General features: G+C 39.8%; 1 pseudogene; it reads right to left on the bottom strand.

The window, feature by feature from the left end:
* Window positions 1-2,071: 2,071 nt before the first annotated feature.
* LOC102825020 lies at window positions 2,072-4,413 on the bottom strand (annotated as a pseudogene).
* Between the last annotated feature and the right edge of the window lie 3,094 nt (window positions 4,414-7,507).

The following is a 7,507-nucleotide window of genomic DNA, read 5'->3' as shown; positions in this document are numbered from 1 at the left end:
ATTCATGTGATTAATAGTTGATCATTTAGGATACTGACAGAATAAGTATAGCCTAGCTGTGGATGAAATAAAGCTGTAGAGAGATTAAAAATGCATTTCATTGTGGAAAATAATAAGATCAAACAAAATACCAGGGACTTCAAAAGTTCTTGGAAAAATTTCATTGTCTTTTAATTCCATTGTGCCATGAATGTTTGGAAGCCCTCTCGTTGCGGTACTGAAGTTCATGCTCAATAAAGACTTCCAGTTTCTCAGGTGCTTATTAGTTTATATCAGGCCAACAGTAACAAAGGTGGTCAGGAGGTGAGGAGGTGAGTACACGTCTGTTACTCTCTGCCATCCAGGAGGCAGTGAGTTGTGTCATGCCTCCCTTCTGTGTTTCTAGCATAGCAACATTTGTATGGTATTTGGAACTCATATTTGTGTGATATGTAAATAATATGAAACTGTATATTTTTCAAAGATTTTTTAAACTTTGGGGTAACTTTTTGTTGTTGTTGTTGTTAAGCTATTAAAGGAATAAAAGAGCTGGAAATAAACTTTGTTTCCTTGTTGCTAAGGTTATTGACACACCAGGACATTTTCTCTTTATACACACATGTGATGATGGCTCTCACCAATCGGATGACACTGGTTGAAGATGACATTCTGAAGGTTTCACTTTTCAGAAAGGAGTCATTTTCTTTGGGGCTGATTTCTTTTCATCTGTCTTGATAAAATATAAGGTGTATGGCTTATAGGAACAAGGAACCAAGAGGCTTGAGAGAAGGATCTAAAACACTAACTTCATATTGGTTCACAGACAACATTTTTCTGGTATGTTTTCTGTAGTGCATGGAGAGAAAAAGATATACTGAGTGGTCGTTGTTGTTAACAGTGTTGATGGTTAACCTATATCCCGTAGCTCTACTGCATTCTGACTTCTGTCTTCATAAATACTCTAGAAGTGGGGGTATGTCCTTATTTTACAGAATGAGAAAACAAACTTAAAGGTTCAGAAGTTTATGTAAGGTCATCAATCTACTCCACACTTGTCACTTTTTTTTTTTTTAATTTAGAAATTTATTGTTTAATCTACAAGCTTTATATAGCTTTAGTTTAAAAAACAAAAAAAATGAAAAACAAAACAAAACAAAAAACAGAAACAGTGAAAACAAGACACTATTTCAAAGTCTGGGCCCTTCTAGCCTTCCAAACACAAGAGCTCTGAAAACTGTATGCCAGTTGGAAGAACAAGACAAAATTAAGAATGAATCATGACATTTCAAAAAACAAAATTTTATATAACTTGAAGGATCCTTCCTGGGACTAGTTAATTGCTTTTAAAAAAGAGAGGACAAACAAAAAAACAAAAACACCCCAACAAAGTAGAGCAGAATGGAATTCCAGTGTCCCAAATCCATTTGTTGGGCATCAACATTAAGGCCAGTATCCTGGCAAACAGCATGCTCTCATCCTCAGGCCCATCCAAGAACGCCAGTCCTGATTCACTTCAGCAGAGACTCCGCAGGCAACAGGAAAGAAAGATGGTGGCATGAAAATGTTCATTTATACTTCTGTGGTAATTTAACCGTGGTCTATTTTTGGGCAAACAATATAAAGTTGGAAGCATAACTTAAATGGGTGCTATTGAAGACCCAACTGAGAAAGTTAAAAAAAAAAAAAGCCACTGAAACTAGCCAGAGGCATTTATTAAAGAAACCAATATGAATGATGAGAATGCCAACCATGTTTAAATCCCCCCCCCTCTTTTTTTTAAGTCCCCTTTTTTAAAAAAGAGATTTTTTTTTTCTTGGCTTAAAATTTTCACTCTAAATGAATTTATGTCAGCTGTCAATGACAAAAATGTCACTAATACACAGTGGATACCTTTTGCAATGTAAAATCCATGTCCCCTTTTTTTACATGGTGAACGTCAACCTAGTAATTATTACAACAAATGTTATAGTCTAAAGCGCAAACATTTTTTTTTTTTTCAGCCATTTTGAAATTCAATTGCGTACAAACCAAATAAAATTTACATCCTAACAAACATTTCCATCTAAGACTGTGGGGACTCTTTGAGCCTTCCTTATTGCTTTTCTAAGTCATCCAGGCGGTCTTCAGCTTCACTTTCAGTTTCCATCTTAGGTTCTGGCTCTGCCTCAGGCTCTTGTGCTGATGTGGTTGTGGGAGCCTCAAAGGCTGCAGCAGTGGCCTTCTGCTTATGTTTTTTGTGCTTCTTATCCTTTTTGTGTTTCTTATCCTTTTTCTTTTGTTTCTTTCCACCTCCTCCTTGGTCCGAGTTCCTTGCCGGTGATAGACTTGGTGTTGGACTTTTAGCCTTTTTGACTGGTACGGCTGGTGACTGAAACTGGATAGGAGATGGGGGTGCTTGGGGTTTTTTAGCAGCAGCTCTCTCAGGCGATCCTGAGACAGATGGAGAGGATGAGACCCTCCTTACAGACTGTGGGCTTGGTGAGGCAGCCTTTTTTGTCTTTTTAGGTTCTGGAGTCCTGGAGACTCTCCTAATGGGTCTAATACTTGGAGAACGGGACTGCCATCGTTGGGGTGATGACGAAGCTCCTCTTCGAATAGGGGGAGGACTTGAGGTGGTCAGGAATTTGAGGCTGTGGTGAGGGCGAATGCCGTTTGTTTGGTTGTGGTGACCGGGTCGCCCGGGTTGATCGGCTTGGGGAAGCCCCTTTCCTATGCTTTGACGACAGTGAAGGTGAGCGATGAGCGTCTCTTTATGGTAACTGGGAAGCTCCTTTGTTTGTGAGGTGGAGAGGGGGATGCACTTCGTTTTGGAGGAGGAGGAGAGGGAGAATATCTATCTCCTCTGTAATGGAGGAGAGTATCTTCTTGGGGAAGGTGAGCGCTGACGTGGGGGAGGAGAAGGAGTCCTTCGCCCCGGTGGTGGTGTGGGAGACCTGCTTCGCGGAGGAGGAGGAGCCGGAGAGAGGTGGGTGGTGGGTAAGGATTTCCCCTCCGCCTACCACAAGGAGTCGTTTTCGTGGTAATGGAGAGGCACTCTGGGAAAGAGAATGTCTCCGCCGCCTGCCTCCCTCACCGTTTTTCACATGGGACCTCTTGGGTTGCCCATCTTCTGAAGAAGACGAAGAGCCAGATTCAGATTTTGTCGCCTGTATTGGCGTCTTTGCTGCACAGAATCTGCTGCTGCCATTTTGCCACCTTTATCTTCTTTCGATTCAGATAACTCTTACTTCTCTAGGCTTGGGGGCTGATGAAGGGGACTCTCTTTTCTCTACAACTTTATGTTTTGTCACTGAACTTCTTCCCGGAGAGACAGAAACACGACTTTTTCATGTACGGTTTGACTGCTGGGATGTTGAAGAATGACGAGTTTTGGGCGGTGGAGTTGCTAGAGGTGATGGTCGGTGTTGTCGCTGAAGACTTGCTGAAGGAGATAACCTTCCGAATGGGGCTAGATGTCTTCTTGGGTGGCTTCTTTGGCAGAGACTGGGAACGAGACAAAGAGGATGATGAGCGCCTTCTTCGTCTCACTGGAGATCTACTTCTATGCCTTGGTGTTGGAGGCATCCATCTTGGTGGAGTCCTTCTTCGAGGAGATGGCCGCCTTCTCGGGCTGGGGCGCCTTCTAGGTAAGTAAGATCTTGATCGGGATCTATGACGCCTTCTAGGTCGTGTGTGAGAAGGAGAGCGAGAATTTGTCCGCGACCTTGATTTAGAACGAGATCGAGATTTTGGTCTCGTCTTCTTTTCTTTTTTAGAATTTTTTTCTGGAGAAGGTTCTTTAGGCTCTAGTACAGGTTTATGTTTGGGAACTTTCAGGATGTCACTAGTAGAAGTGGCCTCTTGTACTGAAGGTTCCTTTACTTTCACGGAAGTTTCTGGAAGCTCTGGAGTTTTCTCCTTTTCTGGAGCAGGTGAAGGACTCCGACTCTTGGTTCTTCTTGGGCTTCGAGACCGCTCCCTTTTTTCTCTGCTGCTTTCTTTTTCCTCCTTATCCCTTTTATCTTTGTCTTTATCTTGCTTTTTCATAGATGCCAATTTTTCTTGTTCAATTTGTCTGTTTTATTTCTTCTTTCTTCAGTTCTAGGAATGCCGAAGGGATTCCAGTGATGTTTTCTTGTGCACTTAACAATAGGGGCCATAGTTTTCCCATAAATTCTCTAGAATTTTTTCCATTCAAAAAACCAGTCAGGTTGATTTGCATCATTTTGGAATCTGGATTCTTTACTTCCAGCTGGTTGAATATAAACTCAAGCACAACATCATCTTCAAACCCAAGGATTTTTCTTAGTCGTTTTGTTATCCAAGGCTTTATAACCTCCAAATTTACTTTGCTCATGTCCACCTTTTTTTCTAGGCTTTCTGCAAATTTCAGCTGTTTCAGTAGCTTCTTCTGTTTGTTGCTGCATTTGTTCCGCGGAAGAATCCCACGTCCATCTTGCTGTCTCTCCCACACTCGTAACTTTTCCATGCGTAACATCACTGCAACTGAAAAGTATTGTTCATTGAAGATGTTTGGAGAGGTTTTTATTTCTTTATTTTTTTGGGTATGATAAGTGGAAGATACTGGCGTGGCACTGTAATTTTAGCACTGGACTGTTGTGAACCACAAGGTCAGCAGTTGAAACCCACCAGTTGCTTCTAGGAAATGCTATACAGGGTCACTATGAGTCGGAACTGACGTGACAGCACTTAACAACGACAATTGTAAGTTAAGTATGTTTGCAGAAAGAATCCTTATCCTACTGATAAGGATAGCATTTTCAAGTTACAAAGGGTTTTCATACACATTCTCTCAGTTTTTGTTTTTTTTTTAAGTTTTTATTGTGAATTGAGTGAAAGTTTACAAGGCAGATTATCAATTTTACATTCAACAAATCATATACTTTATTTCATTACAATGATTATAATCCCGTCCATGTACCATCAGTTAACAGTATTTCTCTTTTCATTTTAGCTCTTTTTTTTTTTTATAAACAACAACAACAACAACAACAACAACAAAAACACCCCACTCAGGCATATACAATAATTTAAACCACCAAAGGACACATTCTACAAGGCTGCCTCCTGGCTGCCAGCTCTCAGTCCCTCTCTTCCCATGAATCTAGAATCCTCAGCTGCTCTCTCTCTCCGTGTCCCCATCTCTGCATCCATCTCTGGTGTTGCTGCATTTCTGGATTAAGTTAGTTTGGTCTTGACGTTTCTTTCTGGACAAAAAGAATATTTCATTGTTGGACTTCCAAATATATTTCATAATTTTAATATGAGGAACATTTTTTTTTTTTAACTTTTTGTTGTAAATTGAGTGAAGGTATCATACATTTTGTTTCATCTCAATGATTGCGTCCCCTCTCCACGCAACAACAGTTATCCTGCTTCCTCCCTGTGGTTCCTATTTCCATTGCAGCCTCCCTCCCATCACTTCTCAACTTTATCCTTAGGTAAATGTTGCCCTTTTGGTTTTGAATGATTGACGATTCCCTGGTGAGGATACCATACTAATTTTCTTGTCCCTCCCCTTTATATATGCCTAGTTATTGGATGGCGGAAAACTTGGCCATGATGGTGAGTTCCTTTCCAAACCTGAAGGTGGTCTAGGGCCCTAGTCTTGGGTTCCTCCAATCTCTTTCTGATCAATAAGCCTGGTCCTTTTTTCTTATTTAAATAATTTTTAGTTTTGTTCTACATTTTCTTCCACACTTATCTGGGAACTTCTAATGTAATCCTTTTCAGAGCAGTTAGTGGTAGCTAGGCAGCGTCTAGTTCTGGTCTCAGAGTTGTGGAAACTGATGTTCATGTGTTCCTTCACTGATTAATTGGACTAAGTAATTCCAGACATCTTCAGTTCTCATCAGCTTTCTCCTACACATGGAGAGACCAATAGCGGCACCTTAGGTGCCCATTCATGAGCTCTTAAAATCAGATGCTAGTCACCAAAATAGAATATAGAACATTGTTTTTGTGGATTATGTTATGCCAATTGACCATAGTGTCTCCTGAGACAGTGGTCCTAAGCCCCCAGGCCCATCAACTCCTTGCCTTAAGATGCGTAAATTTTCATCTTTTTACCTGTTGTACACTGTACCACGTTCATAGTTGTTTGCAGGAGATGTAAATACCCATGTATAAATAGCTTCTTTATGAAAACCTTTTCTTGAGTTTTTACGATAGCGGTCTCTCAAAATACTTGTCCTTTTGTAGTTGACTAATTCATCCTCCATTTTATGAGTTGTTTTTGTAGATTCAGCATTATTCTTCACTACTGCATAGTATTTCTCTCTCTCTCTCTCTCTCTCTCTCTCTCTCTCTCTCTCTCTCTCTCTGTGTGTGTGTGTGTGTATGTGTGTGTGCACGTACCAAAGTTAGCAACAGTAGTCAGTGACTTTGGTCATCTGCTTGGATTCTCAAACTTCTGGACCACTGGTGCCATGAGTCCCTTCGTGTGCTGAGGTCAGGAGCTTGAGCTCCTCCTAGGTTTGTATATTTCAAGCAGTTTCAAAGCCCCTAATTCTGTCATCTATTCTGAACTTCTTTCCAGGCAGTATTAAGAGGTGGTTTGCAGGAGTGATGGTGTCATAGTGTAGCCAATCCTAGTGAAAATAGAGCTCTCACCTTGGCTCAGACTGGCCAGCTTTCATTCATAATTTATTGGCAGCATGTTTTTAGCTATCAAATTATTTAAGTGCCACAGAACATTCAGTATTTTGTTGACCTCAAGTTATGATTGTTAAGAAATCACATTTTTGACATAGTTAGAATGCAAGGTTCTATAGTTGGAAAATTCCATTAGCTTTCCATTTTATTTTTCCATGAAGTTTTCAAAAAGTTCCAGTGTTACTACACTCAGTCCTGACTTTGTGTGTGTTGTGAGGTTGTGGGAGAACGATCGTAACAAAATACAGAGAACAATGCTCTAAACTAGGTAAACCCATTCTTTAAATTCCCCAATCCAATGTCTGGCTTTGGCTTGTGAGTTTTTAACTCTAGAGAGCTTTTAAGTCAGGAATGAAGCATGTAGTACTTTGATGTCTGTGGCAACCCTGTCCCCTCAGCCCTGAAAGCATATTATCAATGTTGGTGATACAGGCAGGGGACTTTATCGTATATCATCAAAAAAAGTTTACAAGTGACATTGTTTTTTAAAAGCAAATTAACTTCTCTAATTAAAACAGACTTTTTTTTTTTTTAAATAATCACAATGCTGTTCTTGTAAAAGTGCCTGGCAAAATTTGGAAACAATTATTCGAATAAAAAGATTAAATCATAGCTTCTTACTTGAAAAATCTTACATACATGATCTTTATTTTCAGAGGAAAGTATTTAGTTAACAGTTTTAGAGAGTCTCATTTAAATATTCACTTGTACAAAGCATGAAGCAATACACTTGTAATTATTTTCTTAGAAGGCATTTCTACCTGTGACAGGTTTTTTTTTTTTCAGTTTCTCCCTTTTTTTTTTCTTAAATGTTTTATTGTGAATTATGTGATAGTTTACATGGGAGAACATTAGTTTTACATTCATTCTATCG

The sequence above is a fragment of the Chrysochloris asiatica genome, unplaced genomic scaffold (genome assembly GCF_000296735.1).
Source record: "Chrysochloris asiatica unplaced genomic scaffold, ChrAsi1.0 scaffold00141, whole genome shotgun sequence".
Classification (NCBI taxonomy): Eukaryota; Metazoa; Chordata; class Mammalia; order Afrosoricida; family Chrysochloridae; genus Chrysochloris; species Chrysochloris asiatica.
Note: the sequence above shows the minus strand (reverse complement) of the source record. Positions and strands in the feature narration are given on the sequence as shown.